This window comes from Patagioenas fasciata, chromosome 2, assembly GCF_037038585.1.
Source record: "Patagioenas fasciata isolate bPatFas1 chromosome 2, bPatFas1.hap1, whole genome shotgun sequence".
Taxonomy (NCBI): Eukaryota; Metazoa; Chordata; class Aves; order Columbiformes; family Columbidae; genus Patagioenas; species Patagioenas fasciata.
In genome coordinates, this window is record NC_092521.1 from 34,157,200 (window position 1) to 34,178,776 (window position 21,577).

Here is a 21,577-nt window from a genome sequence, read left to right on the forward strand (position 1 = left end):
CTCTCTCATTTGTTTCATAATCTACTATATTATAGAGAACAAAGAAAAAAAAACCACAATATTTTTGCATCCAAAACAAAATGAGAAGCCAGTGCCCATGAGACTTTGAGCTTCTTCGATTTCCAGTCATAGCAGGGGGCTTAGCACCTCGAAAGAATCAAGAATAAGAAGAAGGTCATGGCATTTGAATGCAATGTCTTTATTCTTATTCTCCTAAGAGGTTTATTTTCACTTTGAACATAGTGCTTTGTTTCTTTCTGTACCAATATGCACTGATATTAAAGACAGATAGATGGAGGCTATTCTCTAATAAAGCAAAGCAAATCTCTAAGGAAATTATATTCAAAATGTAAATTGTCAGTGTAAGGCAGAGGGAAAAAACTAAGGAGGTGTTTTATGACAGCAACAGTAATGCAAATGCATTTTCCATTCAGCCACATATCAGATCCACTGACTTATGTGTGCAATAATTTTCACAGCTGTGAGGTTTTTTAAAAAAAAAATCATTCTCACTGAGTGGGCATGTTTTACACTCTCGCCCATAGGATCGCAACATTAAATAACTGTCCAATAACAGGATAGCTGAACTGTTAGGGTTTTGACAAAGACCAGAATTAAAAACAGCAAGCCCACCACTGATATATGCCTGGCTACTTTGACCAGTTGATTTTTACTGTACCACATATTTTGAGGGGGGTGAAGAGCAATGAATTTATTTCTGTATATATAACTTGGACTATTCATGTGAAAAAAAAATGACATTTGCAAAAATACAGGGCCACTGTAGCTATGCTAATTTTGTTCTCTGTTCAGGAATGAAATGATGAAGAATTTCTCATGCAGGTTTTATCTGTTTTCCTTAACTTTGTGTATGTGTTTATTGTCAGGATACAGAAGCCCCTGTCCTGTTGAGCAAAAAGCAACAGCAGCAAGTATTCCTTGAGACATGCCTCAGTGAGGTGAAAAAGAGCCTGAAGTACTGGGCATGCTGTGGCACAAACCCTATTTGTCTTGACTGTGTAAGCATGTATTACTCTTTGTGCTGTTCTTTCTTCTCCTCCCTTCTTTCAGCTAGGATTGAAGAAATCAGAGAATCACCCTTGTCAGTCACCGACAAAATTAGTCTATCAAACAAGCTACATGGATGGCTCTACCTCACAAGCCAAGAAAAAGCTTAAGATTCTCAAGAGGGTTGAGTTCAGGACCTCCTCCAGACTTCCCATAAAAGCTATGACTTGAAGCAGTAATAGCCAAATGAACATAGGGTGATCAAAGACCAGTGAGCCAAATGAAATAAACAGCTTCCGGTAACACAAGGAATTGTGAAATGAGTAGAAAGAAAATGAGAAAGAAGTAAAGGTTCTGTGGTTTCCAGGGGTCATAGTTCAGAGCGCTACTGATAGAAGGAAGTGCTTGTTGTTTTCTTACCTTCTTAAAGACTCTGAGGCCTCACAATTATAACATCTTTCCACAAAAGCTACCTAAGCTGATATAGTTTGCTGCTGAAGTGGCTAAATTAGAAATATTATAAACCTCACTCTTTTTCCAAAGCACCTTGTTTTTCACACCACTAGGATCCTTGCTAGACAGTGTAATGCCAGCTGCTCATGGAGATCATACTACTGCCACAAATAATACAATGTATTATTTCACAGTACACATGCATAGCACATCTAAATGTCACCATGCCTTTTGCTACACCGAGTGCTTTTTGCTATTCCATAATTACAATGGTACACCTCTAATGGAAGAACTCCTTTGACAATAGAGTCTAGGAAATGAGGATGGTGTTGCATACAGACCTCTTACAGCCTTTAGTGTCAAAGTCATCTCAAAAACAGATAGTCTTTTTTTCCTGCATCCATTTCAGGCTAAAAGAGAAATTATATAGGTCACTCTCAAGTATCTACAGTCATTTGAGATGCCCAGTTTATCCCACCTGGACTCCAGTTTCAACTAGAAAAGAGCATGTCTCTCCTATGGGTCCCATGCCACAACAGCCAGTGGCATTTGGATGTCTGAGATACTGCAGGGAATCTCAGACGTTACAACGGTAACTGAATCAATCCTGAGTTGACTCTTTAAAACACTAACATTGAAATATTCGTTATTTACAAGATTTTTTTCTTTCAGCCACTTTTTTTCCTTTGTTTTGGCCTCAGTCCTGTATTACATTGACCTTCTCATTAGTCCTGTCTCTTCTTCAGATGGCTTTTTCCTTATCCCTTGGTCCTCTTTCCCAGTAACTGGCTACTAGATTAAATTAATGTGAACTGCTAACCCAAATCATACAAAGTGTGTGGCTCTCTTCAGGTACCACTGAAATGTTGAACGAGGAAGTGAAGGCATGTAGGAGCGTTACATGTTTATACTTCCTCACAGGCCACAGTGCATGTAAAGACATGAACCCAAAGGCTGTCTGGTGGAGTATGTCTCAAGAGCAGAGTACACTGGGTATGGCTGACAGATACTGACCCAGGACCAGATTATCAGTCCTTTCTGCATTTTATAATGCTCTGGAAAGGGCCAAAACCCCAAATTTCCTACCTAACACTATTAGAATAATTTGTTCATAAGGTTGCTTTTGGTTTTGTGCTTTTTCTTTCAAATCCAAAAAAGTCTTCATTCTTTACTTATAAAAAATGTAAAGCATTCTTACTAAACCTATGAAGATCTTTTTAATGATATATATACTTTTAGGAATTGGTTGATTGACTTCCAGAAGTACAAGGCATTGATTTGGCTAGTTGCCTAACAGTATTTTATACTGTTAACACCAGTAAGTCATTCAGCAGAGTGACAGAAAGTGATAGTCTTAAATATGCAGCAAGAGTAAATGGGAACAGTATCTTCAGCTGACGAAGAAAAGTAAGTTCTTTCACTACATATTTTCAGTGCAACATCTTAGAGCTTTCTGAATTAGCATGTATTTGATTACTGAGGATTGTATTTAAGAGGTGGTTTTAAGGCACTTGGCTACAAAGCTATTCCACATGTTGTCAGTTACACAGATTATGTATTTGTTAAGCCTATTCTTATTCTCGATTTCAGTGTGTGCTAAACTGTTGTTTTGTTTTATTCTCCTGCTTTGATATCAAAAGGTCCTAATGGCAACAGAGACAAAGGAAATAAAAACAAATGATAAAGAAACCACACATTCAAAAGAGTCTTTAAATTTATTACTGCAATTTCATCCATTCAGACAACAAGTCAAACCTACTAGATCAGATCTTTAAAAATGCACATAGGTATAACACTCTTTTAGCTATATCAATTTACAATAGCGATTATCAACACTCTGTCCATGTTTGCGAAGAATGTTCACTTAGATAAATCTCCATCCTCGTAGTCCAAGATACCTGTAGATCTCTCAGTGAACTTGTTGGGTTCCACATGCAGGCAATGAATGAGCAGTTGTGGAGGCAGTGCAAATCACAGTAGCTCCTCTGAAGTCACAAATATTAGGCAGAAGATTGGATTCAACGTATCTGATTTAAATATGTCACACATCCTCTATTATTCCTGCAAAGTCGTGCTCAATGGTTATATTTTGAAATGTGCCCCAATAAAGGCTGAACTAACAAGGTTATATTAATTCTAATCACTGCTAGACACAGAGAGAAGGAAACATGATATATCCCTCCGGTACAAAAAAAAAAAGCTCAAAATTTCCATGACTCAGGGAATCATTAATTCTTTTTTAAAAGCTAACAGCATTCAGTCAATACTTTTCTCTTAAAAAAATTGCATAGTTATTAAAAAAATAATAATACTAAAATTTGCAATTGAAAGATTTCATAAATGTTCATGGCACAGACTGCAAAAAGCCAGGAAGCATTACATTAATACTGCATCCTCAAACACAGGGATTGTGTGAGACTGTAGTGGTAGCAAATTCGACGAATCCAGATGCCGGCATAAGCTCTTTGATCGAACGGGCGGGCCGGGCGAGAGTAAGGAGTCTAATTCAATGTGAATTTACCATCCGTACTCTTTAATGAACTCTTAAACAACACTGAATATCAATGTCCCCGAGACCACGTTTTTCCAAGCCTTATATACTCTATACCAAAAGGCCATGCGGCAAGTGCAGGCTACAATTGGTTACACTCACAGTCACTCATCCCCCCCCACTATGGTGATTGGCTGCAGGGCACTGTTCACAGACTCTTCATGCGCAGCGGCAACGCCCCTCCTGCAGCGTGGGTCGAGGGCAGAGCAGCTTCTGTTTACTTTCCTTTTGTCTCTGGTGTCTCAGGGAAATCCTTCCGTGTAGCACAGCCGCATCAAGCCCTGGCTTGTTCACAGCACACAGCCAGAGACTCTCCACATGAGACTATGACCTTTATTCTGAGACACAGGCCCTCCTGTGACTAAACTAAGTCTCCTTCTCCTTATGTGCAAATTTGAGGCAAGACATGCACCACATTGCATCATTTGCACATTTTTGTATCATTTCTTCTCTGGTGGATTAGGGTTCAAACAGTAAAATCCAGTTATAGACTTTTTGTTTATGGGAGAGTTGACTCTCTGGGTTTCATCCTTTCTGAAGAGGTGGGATAAAGTAACTGTAAATTAAATCTGGTTATAGTTTCAAAATGATTGAGTTTGAACAGTTTGAACCCAAAGTTTTGGCTCAAACCAATACTTCATTTTCATATATTCTGCCCAGTTTTAACCATGTACTTTACAAATGGAAACAAATTACATGGGTATTTTAGGCACTTGACTCCCATTGAAAATCTTTGTTGCTCTTCACCTCTAAATAACCATTTTTACAACTTACTTCTAAAGATCGAAAAGTAGGTCAATAGTCCATAACAAGTTTGGTGCAAGAATGCTGTTCTTGAACTTGTTCATTGTTTTAGAAAAATCAAGCGTTTCCAGAATCTAAAAATAGCATAGTCAATAAAATGTCCACTGATTGTAACATAATTTTATCTGTTCTGTCCAAGAGATTTTTGTAGTCTATTTACAGTTGACACATGAAGCAATAGGCCTCATATTCATTTTTTTCCCATATTCCCAGAGGAAATATCAGTTTTAGTGTTTTGTCATGAATAGTAGAAGATCACAAGCAGATCGAGAGAAAAGACCAGCAAAGACAAGCTACTGCCCACAAATATGGTCTTGCCTAAAGGGATTAATGAGCCATAGCAGCTTGGGAGAGTGAGAAATAAATGCAAATGCAGAGAAAACTAGGAGAATGTGATCACACAACAGCCACAAGTAAATGTACCGTGTAAAGAAGCCTAGAGCAAAATAACATTGAGTTGGAATAAACTGCAGGAGTAAGATACAGTTTCAAACCAAAGCAATTCTTTTTTAGAGGTCATTTAGAGGTTCCTCTATGTGGTTTCATTCTCCTCCTCATTATTCTGCACTACTCTGGGCATGAACCCGCTAATTTTTATGTCAGCTTATTTCTGGGAGTTAGTGGTGTCCAGTACTTGGTTTCCAACTGCTCTCCACCTGACAGAGCCACATCTGTAGTGGGCAAACATGTTTAGCACTTTTGATTCTGCCCTGTTTAACCCTCAGACTATGCTCTTGCATATTTGTGTCACTTTGCAGAACCTGAATTTGTGATGATTATTCAGTTCTCCTGCCAGAACTCCCAGCAGCTCTCAGTTTCCTGCAACAAAGAATCCTTGCAGCATTGCCAATACAAAGCATTCACTAATGTGTACCTAAATATTTTGCAAAGCCCACATAAATTCTCGATGAAGACCAGAACTCATTGCATCCCTGCTGCCTTTAATGCTTCCCACACATGTTTTTGTGACATTAGAATCAGAGAAAAATAGGTCTGAAAGAGAACTCAAGAAGTCATCCAGTCTATATTATCAATCTCCTTTCTTCCATGTGCAACTCAGGAATTTATAGTAAAATCATTCCCTCAGTACACACGAGACGAATCTGTTACATAAAGACCACGAGCCCTGCAATGGGTAGCCTTTGGAAAAGGGTAGTCAGAGGATGTGCCCATACACTTTAGGATTTGAGACAATCTCAGGGAAGAGTTAGATATTTGCATTTGGCCCTGGACAAGAGCCAACTGTCAAAGGTCCTAAATGCCTAAATGTCCTTCTCCCTTAGAGAAGTGAGATGAACACTCTGCCCAGATACTGGGAAGTCATATAGCTGAAGGGAAAGGTAGCCTTAACATCAGCAAATATGTAGTTCTTAAAAATATCCCATAGAGAAAATTATTTACAGGAATCTAGAAAAGGAGCCTCATGACATTTTCCTATTTCATCAATTGCCACCCTTGAGTTTTTCTCCAAGAGGGAGTAAATTGGCTTGATAACCTACAGCCAAAGGTTTTGACTGCCAACAAAATTGCTTACTGCTCTTAGCCATAAAAAGTCTTTAAAATCCCTCTTCAAATACATACTTCTCCCCCTCAAAACAGAATTCCTGTAAAATCTTGTAACTGTCTCATTACTACTTCCCAGTACTTCACAGTCAAACCCTTTAATCTTATTAGACATTCACGAAAAAAAACTTCTTAAAGCACACTTTTAATCATTATAAACCATGACGTTGCTAAACTTTTCCTTCACCACTCTTCCATCAGCCTTGCTGGACTGTTACTCTCAGTTCCCTCTGTGCTTGGCCTGCATTTGCACTGAAGCCAAATGCTCAGGGTTATCCCCACAGCTGTGACGCCTCACACAGGAATAACAATTGAGGCACAAAAACTAACTATTAACTACTCCTAATACAAACTTATAAAAGATAGATGCTGCATTCTGAACTTTTTTTTTTTTTTTTAAGAAAATAATGGCACTTTTCCCTTATAATTCCTCTGGGTACACGTTACTGTAGACACAGCATCAGGGCCCATCAAAGAAGCTTTTAATGTTAATTAATGGCACCTTTGCAAACTATGTTTTGCTTATTGGTAACACTTGTACCAAGTCTTACTTTTCAAAAACTGTGAAAATGGCAAGCAAGTCTGGATGACAATATACTCTCTTCCATTCTCCTAATGCATCTGGTTGTTTGAAAAGGGAATCCCATCTAAGGAATACTGAGCTGTGTTTATTACCAGTAAGAACTGGAAAAAAATCTCCATTGTTAACTAATTTAATGAGATAAATGGAACTTCATTACCTAAGTCAAGCTAACAACTTGGTTATAAATAGTGAGCATTACAGTGTAGCTGGCATACTTACACTCCATGACTTCACTACAAATTATTAGAAGGTCATACTAAGTTAAAGCCCAACTCTGGTGTCTCCTTTATAATTATACCATTGCAAAATTTAACCTTACTTTGAAGCCTATCAAAATCTTTCTGTTTACTCCTCATTCAGAAAGAAACATCCCCACTGTGACGATTTTAGTATACTGGATGTCATAACTGAGGAGAAGTATATTTGCTGCAAGCAAAGGGTAATTTTTACCCTGCAGAAGTCATAGCAGATCTGCTGAAGATCGGGTCACAATGTAAGCACCATTTCCTCAGTTCACATAGATAAAAACTTGCTTAAAAACTTGCTGACACTCCAAAAATCCTTGATCTGGGAGACAAGCCCATGTTTCTTCTGGAAGATGCACACTCAGCTGTCAGGTCAACTCCTGATGTGTGAGTCTTGGGGGTTTTCAAGCTATCATCTCTGTCAGTTCTGGAGGAAAAACTATTGGGTGTTTCAAAAAGATGGATCCAATTTGAAATCACTACATCTCTGCAACCATGAATTGTCCATGAATGAAACTCTTACCACTGGAAAAGGCAGGGCATAGGATTTCAAATGATTACAGCTAGATAACTCATTAAACCATTTGTAATTTTTAGTGTAATTCTAACTTGTTGCTGTCGTGAAATACATTGCTTTGAAACTGGGTCCGTCTTTTTGAAACACCCTATATACAGAGGCAAGTCTGTTTTCTCCAATTTAACAAACCAAAACAGTATGTCTGTTGTTAGGATGTATTTAGATTATTAGTATTTTTAAGGAGAGAAAAGGTAACAGCTTGTCACCAAAATATGAGGTTTAATTCAGAATGCACTGTATTCTACACCTTTTCTGGGACTTTTACCACCTCAAAACATGTTCCCTTAATTACCAAAATACTTTCTTGGCAAGAATACATTACAACATTTATATCCTTGCTTCTGAAGGGAGACAGGAAAAAAACCCTCCCTAAATATGAAAAAGAAAGCCCAAAGAACAATATAGTGTAAGAGGGAAATAAGCAGTCTTTGGGAATTTCAAATTTGCACCATATCCTCTCCCCTGATTCAATCCTGGACTTGTATCAGGATTATTTCAAATATATTCACCAAATACAGGCATAAATATAGACCATAACAGTGACTAAACTCAGGGCTCAGACAAAATTTCACTTGGTTGTTTCCCAAGTTAGTCAGACAAAGATATTTCAAAAGACATTAGTACATAGAGCATTGTGGCCATATACAGCAGCAAATAATTACAATACCACATGGATTTCCCTTTGATTGTTCCATTTTTGTGGGTGCATTTGCAACTAGTACTCAAATGCCCTTTCAAACACACTCAGTAGCCTGTGAAGAAAACAGAGCAAAGCTGCAGAAAAAATATACAAATTTTCACTTCCTGGATTTTGAGACAGAAAAGGTTCTGGAGTTTGCTTCCACATCAACAACATTTACAAGGTGGTTTGGTTTTATGGTGCCTGAGTGATGATTAGTGAAAAGCATATTTTGGAATTACAGCTATGATCAGTCCTTAATAACAGGAAGGTTTACATATATTAGAATAAGGAGGTTGTGAGGGGAGACAAAGTAGTACATCTCATCCCCAGCCAGACTGCTGACCCCAAATTACTCTAATAATCATTGCATTGAACCAGATTGTTTCAGAGGGTTTACATCCTTATAGTCTCTGATTCTTCATCTACAATAAATCACAAGGCTGTGTCATATTAGCTAAAAGAGAAATGCAGTTAATTGTTTCCAAACAGATGGAAAATTTATTGGCATTCATGGATCACAAAATCCAAGCATAGAAAGTAAAATAATTACCATTTTCAACAGTACTATCAGATCACTGATAAATATTGAGACTCCATACAGGTTCATTTGGAAGTATCAACAGAAACAGCTTCTTCAGTAAAAGCAGACTATATAAACATTCACTTTGATATATATTTGGAGAATCAACTCGGTTTTCCTTATTTCAAATTATGTGTTCGAAAACTATACTTCTGGAAGTTCAGAATTCAGGTAGTTTGTACTATGGACTGGAATAAGCCCCCATACAAACTGTGTTCTGCCAACATAAACTCAATCATAGGACTAGCACCAGCAAGAAAGCTCTGTGTGTACATCAGGATTCTTGGTGGCTCTTCGCTGTGCACTAATGCACAAGCTTCATCTACAAATTCTTAGTTTTGGCTGAACAACATCGGTACGCAACTATGTTAAACACATCTCAAATAGACAGGTGTCCTATTTTTTAAGTCCACTACACAGATTTTGCATTATTAATTCTACAACTCTAAAAATGAGTGTTTTCATGGACATTTTTCTTCTTTAACCACACATATGATATATGCCTTTGCATTTCATAATGTTGATTTCACTTTTCCCTAATTGAGTACAGTTCTATCCCTACCACTATGCCAGAAAGGCAACAACAGCAACAAAAACATACAAAAATCACTCTGTAAAAGAATGTGATTGCAAGCTGTTTCCCTTGGAAACAGATATAACTTTGGGATTTTTCCAGTTTTCTGCAGAATTTTAAAAGTTCATCTACCGGGGATCTTAAATAAAATCTCTATAAAATCAGTGTCTTCGATACCTGAGACAGAATAACTGTCATGATAAATACTGTACACAAAGTTGTCCATTATAAGAATATCACATTTCCAGGAGAGAAGTTTTGCTGAAAGTTTTCCACTATTTTAAATGTGAGCTCCAGGTGCTTTGCTAATTTTAAACTTATTCCTGGAATTTGTAGCCTTTTGTATACTTTTTATTGAGAGACAATTGATTCCAGTTCTCTTTTTCTGAAAGAAATGTATTTTCTTTCCTGTTCTTTTATCTTAAATTCATTCATGGAACTCTGGTATAAAATCCTGTTTCCACTAATCCCAGTGGTGTATCCCTAAAATTGTAAGATAAATGACCTCAAGGCATGAGTCTGAACACAAGTACACAATCATACATACTGCATAGCTGTGAGCATTAAGTCCAGCACATTAACACAGTTTTGGATCATGCCAAAAGGAACAGTAGTTTTCCAGCCAAGGGTCAAGCGTAGTTTGTGGAATAGTATGAGCTGAAGACTGGTTCCAGTGAGCGGCAGGGATGAGGCCATCGTGCTCTGTGGAGGAAGAGTGCATGGTTTTCTGATGACAACCTTGTCCTATCTCCTGTTCTCAGGGGCAGAGAATGGGTCCTTCCCCATCTTATTTACCAGGATAAAGGCAGTCAACGATCCAAGTTTCTAGATGTAAGGAAACGTAGTCATATCTGCTGCAGAAAAACCCTAAATGCCACCAGCAAGAAGGCAGATTAGTAGGCCTCAGGCAACACTAACCACGTCAAAGCCATAAAACACTTATATGCTGATATGAGCCATCTCCCGTGAAACATGATTTTTGTCTCTGCAGCTAGCTATTGTTTTGGTCCAACATAGTTGGTCCATATGCTGAATAGTACCAGATCCCAGCAGTGATGCACCACCAAGGTTACACCGCTCCAGACTGCCGTGCTTACCCAGTTCAGACCCTGCCAGGGACAGCTTGGCCCATAGGATGGAGGTCTTGCTTTGGAAAGGTTCTAGAGTTTCACATGACGCCAACTCCCATGTAAATACTCCTGCTTGTAACAAGATGCATGAAAAGGGTCAGCTCAGGAGCAAGCTAGAGCCTGTGTTCAAAACGTGTTTTTCACATAGCCTGTAAAGCTATGTGTGCTTTCCCTAATATTAGTCCTTAATCTTCTTCCAGGCCCTCTGAAGCAGAAAAAAAAAAAAAATGCTGTCTTCTAGAACAGAAACCATGAGCCTTTACACCAAGCTCCATGCATTACACAATAATTTCCAAAAGGCAGAGCAATGCCTCTAGGCTGTAGGAGAGTTGTGAGCACTCATCTGGGACAAAATTAAAGTCTTTGTTTTACAAAGGAGTGGGTAGAGAGCAGGATGAGAATGGAGCTCCCACCAAAAGTCAACGGGAGTTGAGACTTGAAGTAATTCTGAACCCTTTGAAATTGCCAGTTCAGTTCAGTACCCAAAAACACTTAATAAATCATAAGACCAGCAAGCAAAAGGGAAGAAAGGGAAAACCTATCCCACATTAAACTGTAATTTCTACTAATTTATGTGTAGGAAAATTTACCAGTACTCATTTCTCCTGTGAGAATAAAAATCCTTTTATTAAAATAAAAAGAAATCACACCTTTTTTGGCGTTTACATGTTAAAAACTTGGTGTTTCAGTCTCCACATTGTAGTTACAAACAGCATCTCTGCTCCTGAAAACAAAGGAAGGAATCAGATTCTCACCAAATTCATTAGGATTAAAAGTATTCACACTAGAACAAAGGCAACATGGGAGAGAACAGTTAATTCATCTGAGGATTAATATTTAACATTTGTTTCCCAGTAGGGAGATAAAAATAAAAGCTAAACCACTCTTGCAAGCTGACTTGACCCATTTTATACCGTTTTCAAATGCCAGGTCCTGAGAAGTTACAACCAGTCCTTACACTAGTTTTTGCAGCTAACATGTGGAGTCTACTCAAGAAAAAGAATATTTTCAATCTCAAAAGACTGATAACACAACCTCTACTGCAACATGCTTCATCTAGACTTACAGCTGAACTACTTGTATTGCTAGCCTTGAAAGAAACAAGATAGTCCCCCTAAAACTAGCTACTCACTGAAGAGCTGGCCCAGGCAACTAAAAAGACAGCTAGTAGTGGGTCAAGTTTTAATATTTCTTCTGTTTGTTGGACTGTACACAGGACAGAGTCATAATATGACAGGGTATTTGGGGGCAATCTTGATGATGAAGTAGATAGAAAACAGTGTCTTCCTTCTCTACTCTATGTTTACCAACCAGATGATTGCTGCTGATTTTTCTGTCCTACAGAGATGTTACAACACTGCACTCAGATTCTGATTATCTGATACAAAGCTCTTTCTCTGGCCTTTTACCGAGCCATGATCAAACTACTTCTCCTCCCCCCTCACCCTGTTTTTTTTCAGAGGCTTTCCTGTCTGACTCTAACAGCTGTTTGTCCTTTGCAGGCTCTGTCTTCCCACATCTCACAGCTGCACTAACAGACTTTTCCAGCGCTCTGCCCAGTCTCTGAGTCTTTCTTTTGGCTCTCCAGCAAATCCAGAATCTCCACCTGCATCTCCGGGTTATCCCCAAAACTCTGAGTGGGATCTTGCTTTAATTTTACTGGCATCATTTTTTAATAGCAACACTTAATTTTATTTTATTTTTTTTCCTTAACTTCACTGGAACAAAGGACAAAGAGGAAACAAGGATGTTTTACTATCAAGCACATGATGAATAGAAGTCATAGAATCACAGAAATTAAAACTGGACAAGACTCACCAAATATTTGGTCATCTTGTTTGTCCCTGCCAGGGCAGGACTGTTCCCCACGGTAATTCTAAGGGCAATACAGAATGTAGAATTAATAGTTATTTGACCTTTTACTATGGTTCACAATGATGTTACTGTATTGCTTTCCAGCCTATTTTTTTTCTGTGTTCAGCAGTGTGTTCATACACATCAAACTAGGTCCACCACTTCCCTTTTCACTGCCACCCAGAAATGCTGCCTCCCTCTGTAACAACACTGATTTGTAACACCTGAGCCAAGATCTTCTAGAGTGTGAAATTCTTTTCTCTGATTGGGACTTGATCTGTCTACTAAGAGAGAAACACAGACTTTAAATTCTATAATCTGAGCCATTTATAAAGAACAGGACCAAAGGTGCTAAATTAAAGGAGACCTCCTCTGTAGCCAAGTTCTTCCTCCCTTTAGAACCACTGAGTCAGAGAACAAACATGACTGGAAGAGATTTCTGGACATCAACTAATCCAAACTCCCACCGAAGGCAGGGCCAGGCCTAAACAGCATCAGGTTCTTCAGGGCTTTGTCTAGTTGAACTCCAAGAATGTAGAGTTAACAAACTGCTTTGGCAACCTGTTCCATCATCCCACCACCCTCACTGGGGAGAAATTTTTTTCCATCTACTTAGTTTCCTTTCTAGGAGCAGCAAGAGCAGGGCTGCTCCCCAAACAAAGGTAAATCAACAGGGTGGGCATAACTGGACTGGTCAGTTTACAGTTTCACACAAGGCAAGACAGTGAGTCTCTTCCAGGGTCCATCTGGGATCAACAGAAGACAAGACAGGGAACAAATCTTCCTACAGTGTAGGTCTGGAGTTCATCCTGGAGAGCCAGCCAATAAGCTGGGAGAGCAGAATACAGTACTGTACCTCCAACATAGCTCAGACCTGACCTTAAATGAAGTGGAGGCCTCAGTAAAGGTGGCCAGGGCCATTAAGGCATTAGCGCATTCACAGTGCTGTCATTTCCCTTGCTGCTACTTATATACACTGGTTCTCTTCCTTTCACTCTGTACCTCTGAGCAGAGTCTACCTTCATCTTCTCTATAAGCAATCACTCATTAGGTAAGCAAGTCTTCTTTTCCCAGGCAAAACACAGCTCCCACACCATTGCATACAGCATGTGTTCCAGAACTTAGTCATTCTGATGGCCTTCCACTGCACTTCCTTCTGTCCTTGTCTTTGACCACTCCCAAACTGGACACAGTACTCTAGATGTGGTCTCACAAGCGACAAATAGAAGAATCCCTCAGCCTGCTGGTTATCCTATTGCTAATACAGTCCAATATGTACCCGTCCTTCATTGCTGCAAGGGCACATTTTGACTCATATTTAAATTGTCCACCTAGACTCTCTCAATTTCTGCAAAGCTGCTTTCTATCCAGCCAGCACCCAGCCCCTTTTGCAAGAGTTCATTATGTTTCAGGTGCATGACCCTGTGCTTTTCTGTGTTGAATTTCATCAGGTTTCCATTAGTACATTTATTGAGCCTCTCAAGATCCTTCTAAATGTCAGCCACGCCCTGCAAGTGTATTGTTTACAACACATTGATGCTGTCAATTTCATTCCACCTCCCAGGCATGAATGAAGACATTGAACAGTAGTGACCCCAGTACTGAACCCTGAAGAATGGCACTCATAACCAGTCATCAGCTGAATTTCAGACTGCTGACCACTACGCTTGAACCCAGTGATCCTCCTGCCCTGTAGTTCAACCATGTGTGCGTATCTCTTAATTCTGGATACAGATGCTATGGAAGACCACATTGAAGGTTTCATTAAAGTCAAGAAGGAAAATATGTTCTACTTTTCTTTCATTCTCCAAGCCAGTCATCCATCTCCTTCTGTAAGGCAATCGTGTTGGTCAGGCATGATTTGTTCCTGGGAAATCCATCCTGGTAGTTCCCAAACACCTTCTTGTCCTTCAAGAGGTTGGAACTGGCATTCAGGGGGATACAGACCATAACCTTCCCAGGGACTGACAAGATCCTTCTTGCCTTTCTAAAAGTTGTCAGGAAACTCCCACAATACTATGACCTTTCAAAGATGATAGGCAGACTTCTTTATTACCACAACTCCCTCAGGAACCCTCAGATGGACACCATCTGGGACCAGATGCTTGTGTATGAGCATTGTGCCTAAGTGGTCCCTCAGTTTTCATCTACCATGAATGGTACTTCAGTACCAGAAGGGACTTGGTAGATCCTTCTGGACTTTCATCCAGACATCTTTTTTTCAATTCAGTTTCTAGCTTATTTTCTCACAAGATGTGTTCTGCCATACAGACTAGTTAACCATACAAGTAATAACCTTTTCCAGAGACGCATAATCCTTGTTCCTGTGAAGGACAGGGTATCATGGGCAAGACTAGGGCTTTTATATAAACTGTAAGGTTGGTTCTCCCAGGCAAACCGTATCTTTACCTATTTGATTACTTTAGCTTCAGCTCTTAATCTAACCTGTTGGTAGCTTCACAGCTAAATTATTGTCATAATGAGCCTTCATGTGAAAAGAATTCTTAGGGAGCAAAAAGAAAAGTGTTCCTTCCCTAGAGGCTATAATTAAGAGTACAATCCCCCTCAATATTTTTAGTTAAAGTTACTCAAACATTACTCATTATAATTTTCCTGCGGTTTCTTAACTAAGAACTGACAAAGCACTGTTTCACTCAGGTAAGCATAAGCACGAAAAATTGCCTGTTCAATATCGTATTTTGTGCTATGCTCTCCATAACTACTACAGAAACCTCACCCAGGAGGAGAGGCATGCAGGATTTTTTTATTCCTTGCATTCAGAAAGTCTTAGTCAGTGTAGCATTCCCTACCTGACTCAGTCCTGATGCAGGCACAGCCATACCTCATATGTCATGTCTCTATCAGCATCACGTATACTGAAACTTTTTATTTGCTCTTTCTTCCTCAGCTAATGACACTGCCATTGTTGTTGGCACATAGCAGAAGAACAGTGGGGATGCCAGGACACCAAAATATGTTGGGTTTGTGTTGGGATATCATAAATAAAGACCCAAAGCCAATTCTCCTTTCTGTAAAGAACAGAAAAACTCCATATTCCTGAGTGCTAAGTAACCTTACACTGTATTTTCCCAGATTAACTGAAATATTAATTACTTTGGATAATACAGTAACTGAATGGTATTTATTATTCTCATTTTGTCATTCATAAATTGTATAATTTTCAGTACAACAAACATAAAGGTAGAAAACAAAGAAATAAAACCAGTCATCATTTTTGTGTGTATACAGTAAACAAATGCATTTTTGATACAGAGAAAAAATATTACTGCAGACAATTGTTATGTCACATTGCGGTCATATTCATCTATTTCCTTGCAGGAATGTACAAGAGCAACCTCACCGTCACACTCAATGTCTTAATTTGTCTCCAGGAATCTCAGAGGACTACTTGGATACCAAAAAAATCACAATGCAAAAGAAAAAAAAAAAGAAAAACAAACACAGAATTAAAAGCGTAGAAATATATGAGAAATTAATTTAAACACAAATTTCAAAGTCTTAAAAGTACATACATAGAAGTACAGTTTTAAGCAAGTATATTGGAAGGGAGAAGAACATATATTGGAAGGGAAGTTTCAGTCTGGAGACTACTAGTATAGTGAAAGTATAAAGTCTGAAATATAGCTTTTATAAACTTTGAGGCTTTCGCCAAGAAACAGTGAGAATCTACACTAATATCAGTGCAAGAGCTGTCCCCTCAGTAAGCTACATGAACATCATAAAACTTAAGAAGCTTTGTATTGCATGGTAGATCTGGTAAATATCGAATTTATGAGATTATTTTGAAAAACTACTTCTGCCAGCAGAAATAGATGTATTTGCTAACAAACACACATACACACGCACACACACAATCTTTTAGAATTCTAGAGGATTTAATAGGGAAATACATCTTGAGACATTCAGCTGCTTGGCATTTTTACTTAGGACTTGCTGAGACGTCATATTTAGTGACAGCTTTGTCTGTGTACAAACTGAATAGAAATTCAACCTAGACCTCAAAATTAGGCCCCGCTTGTTTACTTCCTACTGATCCATGGGAAACATGACATTTTTCCACTGGTTTTGCCAGCAGTGGGATATCTGTTTCATGCTCAAGCAGTGGAAAACTCTTCCTATCCCTGTTAGGTATGGTGGGTCTCAAAACTTTAACACTTCAAACATTCTTATTTTAATAGGGAAGGAGCTCAAAATTTTTCATCCGTTTGCCCAGGAGCATTTTATTATAGCTACTTGCAATGTTCCTATAAAAGGTTCTTAATACATATTTTTGACATGTCAAGACAATTCTTTTTTACACGTGGTTCATTTAAAAAGAGCCATCTAGCAGAGATTTTTATGCTCTACATTTATCTAGTAAAAAAAAGGCTGAACAAATGGTTCATTAATAATGTTGAACACCTACTTTAAAAAAAAAATGCTGTTGATGCCAGACCAAAATTCATGTTTCCAAACCATCGACTCAAAGTTTTTAAATATGTCATTTTTTTTAGTATTTTTTTAATATGTGTGCTACCTTCCATGTCAAAAAAATGTCATCCCATACACATTCTTTCTGTCCTGCTTCTAGTTGCTAAAATGTACCCTGTAGTATAGCTTCTTCTCATAGCTACTGAGAGTTGAATAGATCCATTTTATAGAGTTTTGTAAAAATAGCAAGATATCCCAGACAGGGTCTTCAGATGGTTCTAATCATCATTACTCCGAAGAGTTCAAGAAACTGTACTAATACAGACCAGCTGAAGATCTGGCCCCCTTTATGTTAGAAGAGAATGAAACCAATTTTTCTTGGTCTTTCTTTGGCTCTTTCTTTGACTTATTATGTGAAAAAAAGAAAAGGATGATATTCACTCTGTGTGAAATTCATCCCCCATCAAAAGCAGCTCATGCCAGCCTGTGCAACAACGTACTATGTCTTGAGGAGTTTATATTCTTGTAGGCAAAGCCTGCTTTATTCTATATCCTAGTGAATCGCTTCACAAATGTAGAAAGCTGATCCTAAAAGGAAAAGCCAAAATTCCTGTGAGTTTTGATGGGGTTATCAAAACATTGGTGGTGCCCCTGACCTTTCTAAAATCATGCTCTTGCCCCATACTGGAAGTACAGTAGGCTGAAAGGTTTCTCCTGCCAACTGAATGTAAAGCTACAGCAGGGTATGTCAGAAGGTTGTGTTTTGGGCAGGCAGCTGCAACCTTTGTCCTTGCCTGGAGCAGGTTATCAACCATGTGATAGCAGTAGTGTGTCCATGGAACTAAGCCCCACTGTGACGTACAGTGTACTCAGCATTAATGGGAGTCACCTTTTGTGGATCAGAGCTAGTTCATGTTCCACCATCTCAGAGTGCAAGCAGAATAAAATTGCATTTGCCCACAACATACAAATACTCATACCCAGTTATCCATGATCCTACTGTGTTTTTTATGAAACGGGGTTGTAAGGTCCCAGCCCAAATAAAACATTCAAGACTAATTTTCAGAATATAAGCAGTCAGTGAGACTATATGCCTGCTTGCAGTGAAGTGCATAATTAAGTACTTTGCTGGACTGTGGTCTCAAATCACCATGCACTGGCCATATTCTAGACTAAGTCACAGCCACCATACCCCACTCATGTAAAATTCTGTTGCCATTCCCTATTTCCCTTCCTCTGAATCAATAACGGGTTAAGTGATTGGGGCAGAGTAGTTCTGCACAGCTGACTCCATTCTGGCAGTTGCAAAAGAGTCTCTATGCATCTCAGCTGGAAAGCTTTGCATGCATATGTGGCTATATTCAGCTGGTAATGTAACGTAGCAAGTGTATGTGCAAGGAATGGTGAAGGACAAGTAGGTCTCCCAGATGGTAGAATAATTTTGTTTCTTTTTAAGGAACTCAAATAGGAGCTGCCAAGTTCTAGCCACAGAGTTGAAGTAGCTTTGTTCATTGCTGGAAGAAAAATTTATATTGGACAGCTGAAAGTACAGTGGTTGCTTTCTCTGTCCTTTCCTGCCCACCCCTCCCTGTCCACAACTGGTTTCTGACTTCAAACAATAGAAGAGTCTCTCTATTGATGTAACTCTTCTGTTCTGGGTCCTCAATATCAAAAGAGAGAATCTCTACTTTTTCCCACAATCCTCATGAGATCATTTGTATTCCTTGTCTAGCAGACTATTTCATATAGTGTTGATGACCAGTGTGAATGAGAGGTACTTATTAATGAGTAATGCTTTAACACTGCACTATAAGAATTCTGTACGTGGGCAAGGCTGTTGTATATTGAACATGGACCCCTTATCCATTATTCTTTATCTCTGCCTTGTCATTGGGGTACCTTTTCTCCATTATTGTTTCTTCTTCAAACTCCCTATCCCTGCTGCTCCGTGATTAATTATGCCATGTACATGTCAACACTTCCAATGAAAATGAATGGGGTATTTGTAAGATTCCCTGTCTGCAGCAGTGCTTGCAGCCCACCACCAACTTTCTTCTGACTTACCAGTGGGAATTTCTCTGCAAGTTGGTCAAGCAGGCTTTGTTGATTAGGAAACTTCAGAGACTTCAGAGAAAGAAATTAGGATGAAGAGCAGAGAAGGTGAACAGGAGATGATCTTAAAAAGGAGACAAGGAAACATGAAGAGGTGACCAGGCTGAATGGAAACTGTGAAGAGCTATCTATTATTATAATAGATTCCTCATTCCCCATCCCTGGAGAAAGTCAAGACCATGCTGGACAGGGCTCTGAGCGTCCGGATCTAGTTGAAGATGTTCCTGCTTATCGCAGAGGGGTTGGACTAGTTGACCTTTAAGTGTCCCTTCCAACCCAAACAATCTTATAATTCCATGTTTACTGTTTTTCAGAATGATTCAGTCACGCTGATCATCAGCCCAAAAGAGTGATACAATGAAGGGAGAAATGTAGAGAGGCCAAATGGGTCTCCAGGATTGATGCAGTATATATGAAAAGCTGGGAAAAGCTTGACACAAGGTCTTTGAAGAGCCCTTTTTACAGAGAATCTTCATTTCAAAAAGGAGCTTTGACATCTCTGCTGACAGCAAGAGAAAGATGCTCACCTCCTTTTTCAGGTATTGAAATCTAGTAGTGGTCTACAAATGGGAAATATTGGGAAGGCTGACTTAAGTCTATTATTGCTGCAGCAGGGATAAATTTGGCCAACGCAGAACAGACCTGGCTGTGAGTCTCACAAGTCAGCCTTCCTGGTGGTAGCTGAGTACTAGTCCCAACTGAAATAAGGGCTAAAGAGGCATACGAACAGGAAAAGAAACAAACCAAAAGTTTAACTAAACAACTTAGTACATCGGGGAAAAAAAAAAAAAGACAGAGCCTGATCTTGGTTTAAGTTCAGGGTAAAAGTTCATGTGGTTCTTACTGTAACTGAGCCATTTCACACAAATCATCTGCAACTGTTCTAATGGTCCCCTTATACTTAGTCATTAAAATATCTTCAAGTGAGTGAAAATCCGATTTTTTTCTTCAGGTAAATTGCACTCTTTTGGACAAAAATCTCTTAGATCTTTTCCCACCCATTCATTTTAATTTTTATAGCAAATGAACTGAAGCCCTTGGATGGATATTCAAGAGCTAGATGGACAAAGTAACTTAAACACTACTTAAGCACTATTATACACGTCCCTGCTGGTGAGTAGGATCATCAACCACAAGCTGAAAGTCTAAGCTTCTTACATAATGAGTTACGTGCTTCCAGACAGAACTGAACAGGCAGCACATGAGGGAAAACATCTCATGCAGCCAGCAAGAAATGCTAGCATGGTATGTCAATCGGGGAGTAAAAGAAAGTAAACTTATGTCTTTCAGAGCCCAGAAGAGTGTGCCAGCCACTGAGTATTGCATTTCAAAAACAAAAAAGAAAGGAGGTGATACTCACTGAGTCACCACCGCTGCTTATTTGATGAAGAACCCAGTGGCACTTGGTATGTTGACACTGCAGCCAGCTTTTTTATTTTCTCAGCTTATACAGGCAGAGGGACGTCTAACCTGTGGATCTTCAAAATGCTTGACTGTGAGACAGGCACCCCACTACCGGTGATACTCAAAGCTAAAGCCTTGCTGAATACAGTTCATAAAAGAAACATATATGTGTAAGGAAGGAATGTGAACATCGAAGACAATGCTGCCTGCAGACTTCAGCTGCCTACAGGCTGGAAACTGCTCAAGAGGAATTTGAGAATCAGGACTTTGCACTTGGGCATCTACTGTGAGGGTCAGATAAATTAAACTCCAGATCTTTGGGGGATTTAGCTCTGAGAGCTCTTTCCAAAGGCATTCAGTCAAGTGGAAGAGGGTGAGTACTCTTTCACATCAACACTATCCATTTCTTTCACAATTTTTTTGTTAGCTGTCTGCTTTCTCCATGGTCTTTCTCAGAAGATACAACTATGCACGAAGTCATACCCTGAGGTAGAAATGCTGTCAGCTTCCACACACAGCTTCTGCTTGTTGGCACTGACTGCACCAGAAGCTGTGCATGGAAACACTAAGTTTTCCAAAGCTGGAAACAGCTATTGTATGCAGACTACTACTGCACAGTACTATTTCTATACAAGTATCCTTGGAAGAGGATTTCTTTCTTTGATGATTCATCTGCTTTGATTGCCTGGAATCAACTGGGAAGTCCCACATCTAATCCTTTTTAACCTGATAATTAGTAATTTAGTCACATAGCTTACTATAATCCAAATAATTTGTTTCTATATAGCCCAGCATTAGAAACAATCCAGTCCCTTGGGACCAAAGGCCTTCAGCTCTTCTTGAGGTAGGGTGTGAAGAATGAAGTCAACTCTCCCCTTTCATGGAAACACTCTTTGGTTGACCATTTTCTTCTGCAAAGGTTATACACAGATTCAATCACAAGCTTTAAAATAAATTTTTATAATGGTATATTAAAGGGAAGACAGTGACTTAAACATAAAATATTTACTGATAGGATAGCAAATG

The 21,577-nt window shown here is 39.0% G+C and overlaps 1 long non-coding RNA gene across 1 annotated transcript in view; it reads left to right on the forward strand.

Annotated features, from left to right (window-relative positions):
• LOC139827356 (uncharacterized) overlaps positions 1–19,550 on the forward strand; it is a 42,565-nt gene extending 23,015 nt beyond the window's left edge. The window contains exons 3-4 of the long non-coding RNA XR_011737880.1: positions 888–1,019; positions 19,462–19,550. This is a non-coding gene — a long non-coding RNA (uncharacterized lncRNA). The remainder of the gene's footprint in view (positions 1–887; positions 1,020–19,461) is intronic.
• Positions 19,551–21,577: the final 2,027 nt, after the last annotated feature.